Below are 16,208 nucleotides of genomic sequence, written 5' to 3' on the forward strand. Positions count from 1 at the left end.
TTCAAAAACTTCCTTTCCGTCGTAATCTAGAGAGAAACGGGCTCCTATCTTGTATGCATACATGCTCCTGATTAGCTTGATTATTTGGCAGGAGTTGGATTCAAAATCCATTCTGCTTCCTAATGTTGTCGTCCAGTTGTATGCCTCCAGTGCCGCCTTTTGTTTCACTTCCTCATCTGAACTTTGCCCAAACACTGCTCATCTTGATCCCCTGCAATGTCATGTATGATCGAAAAGGATTAAACCCATACCATAACTTCCAGTGGTAGGGTTTAGATAGATTTCCACATTTATTTTCAAAGTGAAGAGTATTGGTGGCATCCTTATTAATCTGAATTCAATTGTTTGATTTTAAGCCTCCTCTTTGGAGTAAGACACATTAGAGAAGTTGCAATTTTTCCTGTCAAATTCAACTTTCTGGTAGTTTATGTAATAGATAATATTCCTACATATCCTACCAGCATTTGGCGTTTTCTTTTCAAAAGTCAAATCACATCTGGCTTTCATATGTGTCATATGACAACAGAAAACATCTCAGCCCATCCCATTGAGTGGGTTCTGTGACTTTTGACGTTTAGAAGATTTGTTAACCACTCATGGAAGTCATCCCTATTGTTGAAAATTTCATTTGGTTCAAAGTGAAGTTCTCTCCAGACTTGTTGAGCTACAGGGCAATTTATGAACATATGTGATATGGTTTCCTCTTGACAATTGCATATTTTACAAATTTTGTCAATATAGTGAAGGTGTTTTCCCATTCTAGCTCCTGTTAGTAAGATAGAGTGGGCAGCTTTCCAAAGGAAAACTTTGATAGAAGGGGAGACAGCTAGATTCTAGATGGCAATCCAATTTTTTGTTTCTCTTCTATTGATATTTCTATGTGTTAACTCTTTGTAAAGAGATTTCACAGAGAACTTTCCATCCTTTGACAGATACCAAATAACTCTATCTTCCTGACCAGTATGAATGTTTGTGTGTGTGTGTTATTTTCCTAGCAGTATGAGAGTTAAAGATGGTGAGAATCAGTTGTAAGTTCCATTGTTGATGTTCATTCATTAGATCAGCCACCTTTTCAATATTTGTAGGGCAGTTTTTAGGTTTACTGATTAGATAATCTGAACCTTAACCCAACTGTCCTTCCAAATATTGATTTTGTTGTCGTTTCCCACTAGCCATTTTCCATACTTTTGAATGTTTGCTATGCCATCTAAGATGCATTTCCATACCCAAGAGTCTGTTGGTTTTGGTATTGCAGACATGTGCATAATATCTGAATTTTCAAAATACTTGGCATGCATTACTTGTGCACCCAAGGTATTAGGTTGTTGAAATATTCTCCATCCCATCTTGGAGATTAGAGCATTGTTAAATTTTTCCAAGTTTATGAAACCTAGCCCTCCTTCCTCTAAAGGGGTACACACTCCTGTCCAAGATTTCAGGTAAACACCTTTTGATTTACCATCTTCTTTGCCCCATGAAAAATCCCTATTTTATTCAACTCATCAGTGATTGTTTTTGGTATTTTAATACTCATTTGATAATTTGCCATTATGGAAGTTACATGTTTGATCAAGACCATCTTCCCCGCGGGGTTGATAGTTTTGTTATTCCATCCCCCCATCTTGTGTTTGATGAGATCAATCACTGGATGAAAGGCTTTAACTTTTGACTTGTTAGCAAAGAAGGGAGACCCTAGATACTTATCTTTAAGGGATATAGGATTAACCTTCATGAGACCTGTTATACTCAATTTCTTATCAGAAAAGGTGTTATTGCTTGAAAAGATTACAGACTTAGAGAGGTTTATCATTTGCCCCGAGAAGGAGATGAAACTAGCAATCATGTCAAGGATGTTATTAGCTTCATTTGTGCTTGCTTTGCAGAAAATGATGCAATCATCCGCAAATAATAAATAACTAATGGGAGGAGCTTTTTTCACAATTTTGATGCCATGTATTTTTCCTTCGTTTTCCGCTTTCTTTAGAGTTCTGGAGAAAACTTTCATACATAGGATGAAGAGGTAAGGGGAAAAAATATCCCCCTGCCTAATCCCTCTAGTTGGATTGTAGGTTTCACAAGGGACTCCATTCAATAAGATTGCAAGACTAGTAGTTGATCTGCATTGATGTATGATATGGCACCAAGTTTTTGAGAAACCCATTTTTTCTAGGACAACTAATAGGAAGGGCTATTCAACTCTGTCAAAATCTTTTGACATATCTATCTTAATGCCCATCCATTCCTGTAGATCTCTTCTGGTTCTCATATTATGAATAATCTTATGAGAAACCATAGTGTTGTCAGTTATCTGCCTCCCTAGAATTAAGGCAGATTGGTAGGGAGAGATGATCTTACACAACAAAGGTTTCATTCTTTTGGAAATGAGTTTGTAAGTTGTGTTACAAAGAGATATTGGTCTAAAGTCCCCTGGCGTAGAAGGTAGTTGGACCTTAGGAATGAGGGATATAAAAGTGGTATTCATTTCCTTTAGCAATCCAGTATCAAAGAAATTGTGAACTAGTTTTATCAGATCCTCTCCTATGGTTTCCCAATTATCTTGAAAGAAATTTGGGGGCAAACCATTGGAACCAAGAGATTTATTTCCTTCCAGGGCAAACAGAGTAGCTTTTATTTCAGCATCCTTAGGTGTTTCAAGGAGGAGCTCATTTTCTCTATCAGTAATAGAAGATGGTATTAGATTTATCAAATCCCTATTTAGGACAGGAGAGTTGGTATTGGAGATGCTCTTGAAATGGTCAGTTAGACAGTTTGAGATCTCACTTCTTTTCTCCAACCAGGTGCCATTTGGATTTTTGATAGACTCAATTCTATTCCTGCTGTATCTTGTCCTGGCAACATTATGGAAGAAAGAGGTATTTCTATCACCCAGATTTATTATCTGATTCCTACTTTTGATTTTTCAGTAATTTTCTTCAATATCCTGCCATTTACTCAGAGAGGTTTCCAATCTCTTTAGAGTAGTATGGCATCTATTTCTATTGTTAGACAACACTTCTATCTCCTTTTTGATCCTAGAGATATTGTTTTGAATGTTGCCAAAAGTATTTTTATTCCAACTATTGAGGGAAACTTTAACATTTTTAAGATTTTTTGCAAAAGAGAAACTCACAGATCCCTGTCTTGTTGTGCTCCAAGTATCCATGATTAATCTCTTGCAATCAAGGTGTTCCATCCATCCCCCAAAATACTTGAAAGGATAAGCACCATCCTTCCAAATTGGGTTAGTTTTAAGGATAATAGCACTATGATCAGATCCCCTTGCAATGAGATGATGGATTGTGGATTTTGGGAAAAGTTCAATCCATTTTTCATTGCTCATGGCTCTATCAAGTCTCTTTTCCACTCTTGAGTTATCAGTTCTATGGTTGCTCCATGTGTAAGGATAACCTTTAAACCCCAAATCTTGTAAATTCATATCAGAGATTTTATTTCTAAATATAGTGGCTTCTCCTTCATCAAATAAGTTACTTCCCTTTTTTTCCTCTCGACTGAGGACAACATTTAGGTACCCCATCACAAGCCAATGAATGGTTATGGTTTCAGCTATACTAACAAGCATATCCCAAGTCTGTTGTTTATTAGTAGGGTATGGGCTGCTATAGAAAGCGGAAACCATGTATAAACTGTTGGAACAATTTTCTTTGGCCATAACATTAATCTGGTTATGTGTTGAGCTATCTATGGTAATAGTAAGATTATGTTTCCAAATCAGGGCCATCCCCCCTGCTTGGCCTCTAGGAGGGACCAACCAATAGTTATGGACATTCAAAAATTTTAGAATACTATGCATTTTTCTATTTTGTTGTTTAGTTTCTAGCAAGCAAAGAATGTATGGATTTTCCTTATTCAGGATATCTAGAAGGTACTTTTGAGTATTTTTTTTGCCCTAAACCTTGCCAGTTCCAAGTTATAACTACAATAAATTCCCAGAAGTAGGATATTATAGGATAGTCCTTTCCCTTTTTCCTATGATATTATAGGATATTATAGGATATCTAGAAGTAGGATATTATAGGATATCTAGAAGTAGGATATTATAGGATATCTAGAAGGTACTTTTGAGTATTTTTTTTGCCCTAAACCTTGCCAGTTCCAAGTTATAACTACAATAAATTCCCAGAAGTAGGATATTATAGGATAGTCCTTTCCCTTTTTCCTATGATAGAGCATACTAAGTTTTGAAAATTTTTGCTGGATAATATTATAGTGTAACTTGGAATGGATTAGTTTATAGTTTAGGATTACCTTTTGGGCTTTGTCAGATCATCCTGCTCCAGTTCCTTCTTCCTCAGTCACTGTTACTTCTCTCTTTTTCTGATTATCCATCAATGGCATGTCCTTTGAATGACTGTCATCTTTGTCTTCCATTACTTCTTCAAAAACTCTCTTTTTCTTAGCCTGGCCTGAGTATTGTGCTCTTTCCTCCTGGTGGACAGCTTCAAATTTCTTGAGAAGGTTTGCTGGCTTTTGCTGCCTTGTCCAAGATTTTGTTAGGCTTTCTTAGACAGCTTGCTGAGGTAGCATCTTTTCAAAACCTGATGGGATTATAGGAGGAGACTTTTTGTTGTTGTTTACCACCTTCAATCTATCAGAAGTTTTGATGGATGGTGATCTTATTAACTTTATGCTCGAGTTTTCCTTGGTGCATTCAGCAGTTCCTCCTCCTCCCAAGGAGAAACTTTGCTCCTTATCCCATTCCATGAAATTTGTCTTAGAGGGGATATTTGTGAAGGGATCATCGAGATCAACATACTTCAAGTTATGAAAGAATTCTTCCTCCGTGATAGCTTTGTTATTTACCTCCCCTTCTTCATTCCCTGTTTCAACAACTTGTATTTCTTTGCCATAGAAACCCATTATTCTCAGAGCATTTGGGATGTCATTGTTTGTGACTTGTACTTTTACTAGGTACGAATCTGATGACTCCGAGTTTCCATTCTCACTGCCATGAGATGGTTGTTGGCTGATATTTGAAGGACCCCCAACTTCCATACTACGATTGTTCGTTTCTCCCTCTTTGACAGTAGCTACTATGTCGACTGGTTTACATGCTATAGCTCCATGATCTGGAATTCTACAGATCTTGCATAACTTTGGGTGGATTGAGTAAGCATACCCAATCCTAGTCTTTTTGTCTCTCACTTTTGCCCACATTCCAGTAGGCATTTCTTCTTTAAGATTGATAAGAACCATGACATCCACATTCTTCTCATCTTCATCTCTCCCATATGGTCTTTTAGAATCTTTTAGAACTCCTGTTGGTTTGTTGATTTCATACAAAGCTTCCCAGGAAGTCATTCTTGTTGGAACCCTCTTTAGGTGGATTCTCATTAGAACATAATCAAACATCTTTTTTTATCACAAATAAGTTGTAGCTGGCGTTTAGTAATTGTCTGTTCGGAGTGCAAACCTGTCTTTTAAAAGACTTTTTCATTTATTTGTGATTTTATCCATGAAAAGAAAAGAGTAATAATTTTTAACGACAAACATCTTGTGTTTTATACAACTGATTCAATTGATACTAGACAGAAAAAATCTCAAAAATCATTTACAATGGATTTTCCACTAGTCCACCCATAGTTCTACAACTAAATCGTTTATTTCTTATGTTTGAAATTTGAAGGTAAATTCAAAGCAGTGTGATCTTGTCATAGCATACTGATTTCTCCACCTATCCTCGAGGAGGACGAAATTTTTGTCCGGCATTCACAAATTTAAAAAAAAGTCTATCCCATTTTAACATTATAGTTCAAGATAATATGTAAAATGAAATAAGCTTGTAATGACTATCAAAGTTTACTCTAAAGTAGTTACAGATTTAAGATGTTTCCTCGAGTAAGATAGAAATGTCACTGGTTGGTAAGGTGGTCGAAGGGCACAACAATTTTTTAACAATATTAGTGAATAACTATGATTTTTAAGTTAAAAGTTTAGATTGAACAATTTGATTCTCTATACACAGAAGTTATACAGAGAGAAGGAAAAAAAGAAAGAAAATAAGAGACAGTGAAGTTGTGTGACTGCGAACCAAGAAAAGGAAAGGATTGAGAGTAAAAAACATACACATTTATGCCACGCAAGCCACGGGATTTCTCTCCGTAATTCTTGCGATCACTCTAGAATTATACTCCGTAGTAAAACAAAAGCGCCTCATGGGGCCAAAATCATTAGAAAAACTAGGAATCCTATATTTGGTTGCTAGACTCGCAACAAAATGGGCACCGCGGTTTTATTTGTGGCAGACTCGCAACAAGATGGATACGACTATATTATAGAATATATAAGTTTTATTTTTTAAATCAATCTAGAATTGTACTACGTAGTAAAAAAAACACGCAACAAGATGGGCACGACTGTATTATAGAATATATAAGTTTTATTTTTTAAATGTTGGGGAAATTTTTTGCAATGCGAATGACTAGTGCTTTTCAGCGAAATTGGTTAGCTCTCTGGCTCCTCTTGCGGCAACTCCTCCAGTCTTGGAGTTTAAAAAGCAACCTCAGCATTTCAGTCTATACGTTGTGGACATTAGTATGTTTTTTCTACTTGTCAGTGGCGGAGCCAACTTTTAAGTTTAAGGGGACGAAAAAAATTTTGATAAACTTGGTGGACTAGATTATTAAAAATCAGGGGCTAAATCCTAAAAACTAGAGGATTAAACTAAAAAACTGAAGAAAACTAAGGGCTAAACATGGATTTTTGAAATTTTAGGGGGCTAGAGCCAGGGTTAGTCAACCCTTGGCTCCGCCCTGCTTGTGGGTCACTTCGGGTATTTACCTTGAAACAACAAATTAGAGATGGAGGAATTCAAAGAGTTTGATTCTTTCGTCTCCTTCACGTAGATAATATCATCTTGAATTTGTTTATTTTCTTGTGTGCATATTGTATTCCTTTCAAGTTTGCAACTGACTGGGTATGATGGGGTTTGTTATTACTGAAGATTGTGATTAGAAGACTGTTTGGATGATTATTTGAGGTGATTTCCAGTCCATAGTTTTCATTTTGATCAAGTTTGGAACAGATTCAGTTAGTATTCTAAATGTTTGATAAAATGTCTGACAGAGATTAACACCAAAGCCAGCGTCACTCTGAAGGCTGCTGCTGCTGCTGCAACCATTTCATTCCCTCTAAAGAAAGCTTCAAGATGTAAGCTTTCATTAATATACGCAATTTTTATCGGTTATAATGATGTAAAAGTTGAATGTGTTAGAAAGGATATTATTAGCTGTTGTTATGGCTCTAAGAAATGAGGTTGCAAACTGTCAGAACAACCTTTAAGTTGAATTATTTAACTGTTGATCAGACAGCCATCTACATCACTGAACACTTCAAACTGGAAATGAGAGGCATTAACTAAAACATATTCACCTCAGTCGCCAAAACGGCAAATACAGACCTGTTATTATTCTTATTGCAATGCCCCAAGTTACAAGTAGAAAGTAAGGGCTCCTTAATTGGTGCTCAGAGAATCACTCGCTCTACAAGGATTAAAGTAGAACCACACCTAACCCATGTAGGTATTTCACTGATATTGTGGTTTCAATGTACCAACTGGCTGGGTTTTCGTTTTTTCTTTTTTTCTTTTTATGTTTGATTGATTTGTAACAGGATGACTATTCTGAAGATGAACAATTTAAGGTCAATTGGAAAAGAGCAGCTATCAATAGTGGCTTTGGTTTTGGATTTGTTGTTCTTCCACACTTTCCAAATACTTGTTTAATAATTGTTATTCAGCTTTCCCTAATTAGGGGGATGAACTCATTTCTGCTTATTAGTTTCCCTTCATTGATACCCCTCTTGCAGAAAACATGGGAGTGCTTTTGTTTTTCGCCAATATCGCCTAATTGGTTTTGCCCCAATTGCTCTAATTCAAAGAGTTTCTATGCATATTCTTAACTGGGGTTGTATACGAGAGATGAATCGTAGCTTAGAGTTGTTTATGGATTGCTCTTAATTGATGATACCCACAATGGAAATAATGAGATACTTTTTAGTTTTTTTAGGGCACAGTTGTACTGGTAAATCCATAGAGTTACCATGTTTTTGCAACCTAGGGTAGCGTGGATATCCTAGGTACCCAAATGAAGCGTGGCATTACCATTGATATTGCCTTATGGAAGTTCGAAACTACCAAGTACTACTGCACAGTTATTGATGCTCCTGGACATCGTGACTTTATAAAAAAAATGATTACTGGTACTTCTCAGGCTGATTGTGCCGTCCTCATTATCGATTCTACCACTGGAGATTTTGAGGCTGGTATCTCAAAGGATGGTCAGACTCGTGAGCACGCTCTTCTTGCTTTCACCCTTGGTGTCAAGCAGATGATCAGTTGTTGTAACAAGGTATACCTTTCTCACAGTTATTTTCCTGTCTATAAAATTTAGACTTTCCAATGCTGTTTATCCTTCCCGTGGCTAACTATTATTTCATGTGTTTCGTGTTTGTGTTTGTAGATGGAAGCCACCACCCCCAAGTACTCAAAGGCTAGGTACGATGAAATTGTGAAGGAGGTCTCATCTTACTTAAAGAAGGTTGGATACAACCCAGACAAACTTGCCTTTGTTCCCATCTCTGGATTCGAGGGAGACAACATGATTGAGAGGTCCACCAACCTTGACTGGTACAAGGGACCAACTCTCCTTGAGGCTCTTGACAATATCTCTGAGCCAAAGGGACCCTCAGACAAGCCCCTTCGTCTTCCACTTCAGGATGTTTACAAGATTGGAGGTATTGGAACTGTGCCAGTGGGACGTGTTGAAACTGGATTCATCAAGCCTGGTGGTTGTTACCTTTGGACCCACCGGGTTGACCACTGAAGTTAAGTCTGTGGAGATGCACCACGAAGCCCTTCAAGAAGCTCTTTCAGGAGACAATGTTGGGTTCAATGTCAAGAATGTCGCAGTGAAGGATCTCAAGCGTGGTTTCGTCGCCTCGAACTCCAAGGATGACCCTGCAAGGGAACCTTCCAACTTCACCTCCCAGGTCATCATCATGAACCATCCTGGTCAGATCGGTAACGGTTATGCCCCAGTTCTTGACTGTCACACATCTCGCATTTCTGTGAAGTTTGCTGAGATCCTCACCAAGATTGATAGACGATCCGGAAAGGAGCTTGAGAAGGAGCCCAAGTTCTCTACGTTTTCAGTTGCAGCGTATCTAAGTTGCAAATCAGAATACTCACACAAAAATAATATATCTTGATATATTAACTGTAAGAGAAAGTAAAGGAACACTAACTGCAGAGAGGATTAAAAATTTAAAAAGATGATTGAGATATCATCTATTACCGCTGCTTCAGAGAATAAAAGAAATATAATTGAAAAAGAATCTTGGGGTTTCTTGATTTTCTATGTGTTTCTAAAGGAGATGAAATCTGTAGCGAGATAGAAAGAAAGAGAGAGATGGTGTATGAATGAGAGATTATGAGAATATGTTGTGTTTATATAGACTTAGACTTGGGGATATTCAGGAGTGGTGAACGTACAGTAGCCCTCGCTTCTTGACCTGATTCACCTGGTGCCCTAAACTTAACCTGACCCAATCTCTATTAACGTTCCAATAAGACTTCCTCCCTCAATATCTGTTTTCCCAGGTGTTGCTCTTCCGGCAATTGTAACATCACCATCGTATATACACGTCACCCTTTGTGGAATGGGATAGTGGTGGGTCAACTTACATCGATAGGATTTCCTCAGGTGTATTTTCTGGTTCACCCTTCTTTGCCTGCAATAAGCATTTGAGAATGTTCAGTTCAGAATGAAATATTAAATGGGAATAACAGCAAAACAGTATATAACTTCATTAATAATCCTGCACAAACCATAGATAAATCAAGCAAGGAAGTTGAAGAAACCACCCACCTTAAGAATAAATCCAGGAGTGTCAATATTAGTGAGATTGGGACCATGTGCATACTCAGTTCTCATGACAATTAGCTTAGAAGAAACTGTGGTTTTAGTCTTGTTAAAAAAAGCCTCTGTCCTCGTTTTATTAGTGTCAGCAATCTTAGATGCTGATGAAACCGGATTTCCATATTCTTCAGAATCCTCTTCCTGTATTCAACCAATATGTAAGTAAGATGATACACTTGGAATGCAAACCACCTTCAGATAGAAAATGAACATGCACATGCAGTTAAAGCTTCTAAAGTGCAAAACGAATACAAATTCATGGTTCTTAACTCCTACATTACCATTACCATTCTCATAGAATTCAATTTCCTTTTCAGAAAATGAGAATCCAAAATCAGATACATACAATTTCAAACACAATATTAGAAACAATTCCAACTCTGTATTGTCCTAAACAAATCTCATAGAAATTTTACACAAATTTAATAACTAATATCGTGAAATTTTCCCCTAATTTCAGATTTCTACAAAATCAAAACAAAATAAATTCAACAATTACCAAAACACAAGATCAATTTCCAAAGACATCCTCAGTAATAACAAAAGCAAGCACAAACAACCGTATCTCAACCTAGAACGAAGATGATCCAAGTTACCGCCAAAAAACCAAGGAGTAGTGAAATTTTCTTTCACCGATTCAGATTCAAATCTCAATTCTCAAAGTTCAGATCTAGTAATTCATAAGCTGATAAAATTTAAATTCAATTTAATCTCACATTAGATTGAAATCTCCGAGCAAGAGATCTCACCTGGAATCGACAACGATGCTCAACAACAGAATCATCGTGCACCATTTGAAGAAAACTCTTACCATTAAATCGGAAACCAAGAAGAGCTTCAAGAAGAGAACTCTTACCATCAGATTGACTTCCGGTTACTATTATTTTAGGTATATGTAATTTCTCACCAAATGCAACAGCAGCTACTTGCTTGTAATCAATTATAAGCTTCATAAACTCAGTAGAAGAAGAAGAAGTATCCATGGAGTTATTAGGGTTTTGATGATGATTTGTTCTTGAAATTGAAGGGGATTTTGTTGGTGTCGGCTTCGTGGTTTGATTCCCATCGATGAAACAAAACAACTCAAGAGAGAGAAAAGGAAATTCAAATTTTGGATTCTGAAAAAGAAAATTTTCAAAATTTGGGGATTTTGCCACCAAATCTTCCCGCCAATTATTTTCTTCTAGAATATGGACAGATTATGGGCCCGTAATCTTTCACGATTTATAAAGGGGAAACCAGCCCTACTTAGTGCTGATACAATTTCATCGATCCAACAGCCAGGATCGGTGGGATCTTTTTGTCTTATATGAAACGGTACCAGCACTTAGTAGAACTGGTATCCCCCTTTATAAATCCTGGTAATCTTTCTAGACTGGGCTCGGTTCCAATTTTGGGTCGCCTCTTTTGCCAGAGTCCAGACGCGTGTTTTTCATTTCCTTTTTTCTAATTTAAGAAAAATTTATTTACGGTGGACAAACAAACACACCATGAAAATTCTGACCGCCATAGTTCACCACCGTTGATCTTCAACCATATGAACATTAACAAAGAACGACCATGAAAGCCGATAGAAGATGCTATAAAAGCATAGAAAGAACCACCATGAAGATGGAGGCAACTTGTCGCCGGCAAGGGGAATAAATCCCAAAACATCAAAAATCTAGCTAATCCATGAAATAAGTTTCTTAAACTAAAAGGAAAAGATGGGTACTACTCAGATCCACTCTAAAAGGAATAGATCTGAGCAGTTAAAGATTGCCGGAGTTTGGGTTTTAGTCGCCGGAAATCGTTTGGGAGAGAGGAGAAGAAGAAGGGAGGTACATATGTGTTTTCTTCTAATATTTTTATCAAATTGCACATTTGCGTTATGCCTCATTTTACAAAAAAAAATGACCATAAAAGGGACTCCCTCCCTTCGAGCCTTTCGATCGGTCGACCCAAATATATAAAAAAATAAATGTGACCAGAAATAGCTCAATTCAACCAGTGTACATTTTAAAAGGACTTTAGATACATCTTAAGAAGTTGCTTTTACTTCAAGAAGCAAAATACGTCAGAAGTTAGGCTAAATACTATAGCGCGTATGGATACGAGAATCAGAAGCCATTATGTTTTCCAAAAATTTGACTTTTTTGTTTCTAAAAGTTATTTTGAATGTCACATCCACACTAACTTCTTGCATTTTTTAAGAACGCGCAATCGGGGGATATCAAAACTAATTTAATTGGGGGATATGAATTACTTCCCCCATCCAATAGTGATTGCTAAGGGGTGTTTTTGGGGGGCAAAAATACTAAAATACTCTTCCTTCAAAATAAAAAATCAAAAAACAAAATCATATCCCCATTTCCATCTTCACCTCTTATTAATCTCTTTTAGGGTTAGGAATTTGAAACCTAAATATTCCCCACTCCCTTTCAAATTCTAAATTTTCCCCACTCCCTTTCAAATTGTCTTCTCCTTCTCTGTCGGCTCCTCAATTTGAAATCGATTCTTTTTTTTTTTTACATTTGGAAGTGATGAATACCATGTCGGAAGTGATGAAGACCATGCCGGAAGTGATAAAAAAATTCTAGAAGTGATGAAGACCATGCCAGTATAGATGAAGACCATGCCGGTAGTGATGAAGACTATGCCGGAAGTGATGAAGACCATGCCGGTAGTGATGAAGACCATGTCAGAAATATTTTTTTTACATCTTCGGAAATGATGAAGACCATGCCGGAAGTGATGAAGACCATGCCGGAAAATGGTGTCGGCATGCTTGGTAACTAACATTAAATGCCGTAACTAAGTACCGGCATGCTCAATAGAAATCTATCAATGCCGGTACTCAAGTGAAATTTTTTTTCAAGTTTCTGGATACTTTACATCATGTGCCGGCAAACAAATTCAAGCATCATACCATGCCGGTAGCTGTACCGGCATGCTCTAGAATTAACTGACTGTACCGGCAGTGGACTGAAAACCAGAAAAAAAAAATCAAAACGGACTGACTGTGCCGGCAGGTCGATCACCGAAAACTCTGCCTAGAGGCAAACATTTATGAAAATTTCCAACATATGCCGGCATGGTATTCATACTTCTTCTGGGCCGGTACCGAGCTTTTTCTGAGAAAAAAATGGAGAATTCAAAGAAAAAACTTCTTTTTATAATTGAGCTAAAGATTCAGCAACAACTCTCTTTTCACTATCATCCACCATTTTCACCAAAAAAACTTCCCTCTCAATTTTTTTCCCTCCAACTCTCACCTCACCCAAAACTAAATAATACACTAATCATTTATCAAATAATCTTATGATTTTCCTAAGTATCATTAAACACTAAACCTGATTAGTGAGGGGTAGATTAGGAATTAAAAATAATAATTTGATAAGGGGAGACCCTAAATTGATATTTGCATCCAGTTTCATTCCTTTTCCTGTATCCCCCAATTAGTTTTGATATCCCCCAATCGCGCGTTCTTTTCTAATTTCTAGAAGTCGAAAAATTACTTTTGAACGTGCATCTGAACGCACCATAAATTCCAGAATAACTTCTACACCAACAGATAGAAATTCATCTTTTTAGGTAAAAAAATAAATATATATATATATGTATAAATATATATATATATATAATAAAATAAAAAATAATCATTTAAATTTTAAGGTAGACGAAAATATCAAAATTGGCTTTGGAGCCCACAAAATAAAACACAAACGAAGTCCATTTGAAAGAACGATTTTTTGGGGACTACTCAAAAAATGGGGGGAACTACTCTCAAGTTTTTGGGGTGGTTATTGGTAGTAATTTCCAATCACCCCTTATCTGATTTTTTTTAAATACCTACTTTATCCTTAATGATTAACTTAGTTAGTGTGATGATTAATTAGTGTTAGTGTTATGATTAGTAACTCATTAATTAGTGATTAGTGAGTTATATTAGTAGGATTGTTTTGTTATAACATATTATTGAGAGATAAGAAGAAGAAGAAGAAGGAAATATGAAGAAGAAGATGGGTGAACCCAAAAATCTTTTTTTGAGTTTAGTAATTATGATTTGAGTGATTCATGTGATGATACTTCAGAATCAGAATCAGAACCCCCTTCACCTCATTGTGTATTTGTCAATACTTCTAAAGATCCAAATATGAGTTATTTGTTAGATGATGAAAACTTTTTTCTCCAATCTCAAGATAACCAAACAAATGATGGATTTCATCAGCCACAACCTGAAGATGAAGCTATGGGTACTCAGGTATGCCTCATATTTAGTTAATGTAGCTTGAATTGTGCAAAAATTTGGCCAAACTCAAAATTTGTGGAAAAAATTTGGTGAGGTCAACCTAGTTCGGTTACCAAATTTAGCTTGCGAGGTAACCGAACCGTTCTTAATGTGTAGTTCGGTTACTAAATTGAGCAGACGCAGGTAACCGAACTACATGTTAATGGTGGTTTTTTAGAGTTCGGTTACAGTGCGTTGTTCGGTTGAGTAGATATCAGCACTTTTGATACCGAACTTTCTGTTCGGTAAGGTCGCATAAAAATATAAATACAGCGTTTCTAACCGAACCTCTGAGTTCGGTTTAGTCGAGTTTTTCAGTTTTATTGCCGAACTTGTACATAGAAAATCTAAAGATCGAGTTCGGTAAGAACCCAATTTATTTCTGTAAACTACACTACCGAACTTTGTGTTCGGTAGGGTCGATAAAAAGTTTACATTACCGAACTTGTAAGGAATTTTTTTATGGTATTGACGTTGTGCTATTACTTGTAGGTTCCATGTGATCCAATAGAACCAATGGAAAACCAACCTTCCCCAGTTGGTATTTTGTACGATGACACATCCCATCACTATATGAATGACTTGGTATTCCCAAATACGGAAGATGCAAAGAGTTGAGCTAGACAACATGCACAAAAAGACATGTGCGTATTATTATTGAATGGGAGAGAAAGCAAAAATCGGTTTGAAATGGTTTGTGAGAGAAGCGGTGATCCTGATAAAAGCCACAAGAGGAAGGGTTATGTTTATAAAGGAAAGACAAATACGAAGAACAAAACTTTCTCAAAGAAGATTAATTGTCCATTCAAGCTTGCATTTAATTACAACGAAGATAAGAGTGGATGGGTTCTTTACAGGGTTATGCAAGGTTGTCATAATCATCCTCGTCCGGAGCATCTTGAAGGACATTTCATGGCGGCAAAGCTAACTCCTAAAGAGATGGACAAGGTATCTAAAATGAGGACAATGGGTATTTCACCGGTTCAAATGCTCCAAATACTAAAGGAGGATAACAAGGATAACCGCTCATCTTTGTACACAATTTACAATGCAATTGAGACAATTAGAAGGAAGGAATGGAGAGATAGACAAGTAATGCAACAATTGTTTTTTTTTTGGCCCAAGAGAAAAACTACGCGGTTCAGAAGGATGTGGACTCGGAAGGAGAGATAACACAACTCTTTATTGCGCATCCGACAAGTGTTCAATTGGCTCAATGCTTTCATCAAGTTCTAATAATGGATTGCACTTATAATACGAACAAGTACGAGATGCCATTGTTGACTATTGTTGGGCGTACTTCGACGAAGTCACCGTTTACCGTGGTGTTTTGTTTATTAAGAGATGATAAAGAACCTAGTTTCATTTGGGCACTAAAACAAGTTAAGGCAAGAACCTAGTTTCATTTGAACCTAGCTTCGGCTTCTTTTTCTCTTTAACAGGAACAATTTCTTGCTCTTCTTCATCATCATCCTTTCTTTCTTCTCCATCCTCTTCCTCTTCTTCTTCATCATCATCCCCTCTCTCTCGCTTCTCCATCCTCTTCCTCCTCTTCATCGTCTCCCTCTTATCCCTCCTCTTCCTCCTCTTGTCCTTCTCCATCTTTGCCGGGTTCTAGTTCTTCTTCTTCTACATTTCATTGGTCTTCATTTCCTTGCTCTTGTTCAACCTCTTCATTTCCTTGGCCTTCATTTTCTTGATCTTCTTCGTCATCATTCTCTTCTTCAATAACATTATCAATTGTATTCTCCATCACCTCTTCATTGACATCTTGGATTACATCACGAACATTATCTTGGTTGACTTCCAGTAACAAGCCACCTCCATGTTTAGCATTTGTGGCACCACGTTTTCGGAAATCTAAATGTTTTGCTCCACAAGGGGTGGGAGTTTTCAAATCCTCATCTAGTTGTAGTCTCAATCTTTTTCCTTTGTTCCTAATGAACAAAAACCAAAGTATTAGCTAAACATAAGAGAATATTTTGTTATCAAATCAAAAAGAA

General features: G+C 36.9%; 1 pseudogene; it reads left to right on the forward strand.

Annotated features, from left to right (window-relative positions):
• The first annotated feature begins 6,799 nt into the window (after window positions 1–6,799).
• Window positions 6,800–9,284, forward strand: LOC113317386 (annotated as a pseudogene).
• Window positions 9,285–16,208: the final 6,924 nt, after the last annotated feature.

The sequence above is a fragment of the Papaver somniferum genome, chromosome 10 (assembly GCF_003573695.1).
Source record: "Papaver somniferum cultivar HN1 chromosome 10, ASM357369v1, whole genome shotgun sequence".
Lineage (NCBI taxonomy): Eukaryota > Viridiplantae > Streptophyta > Magnoliopsida > Ranunculales > Papaveraceae > Papaver > Papaver somniferum.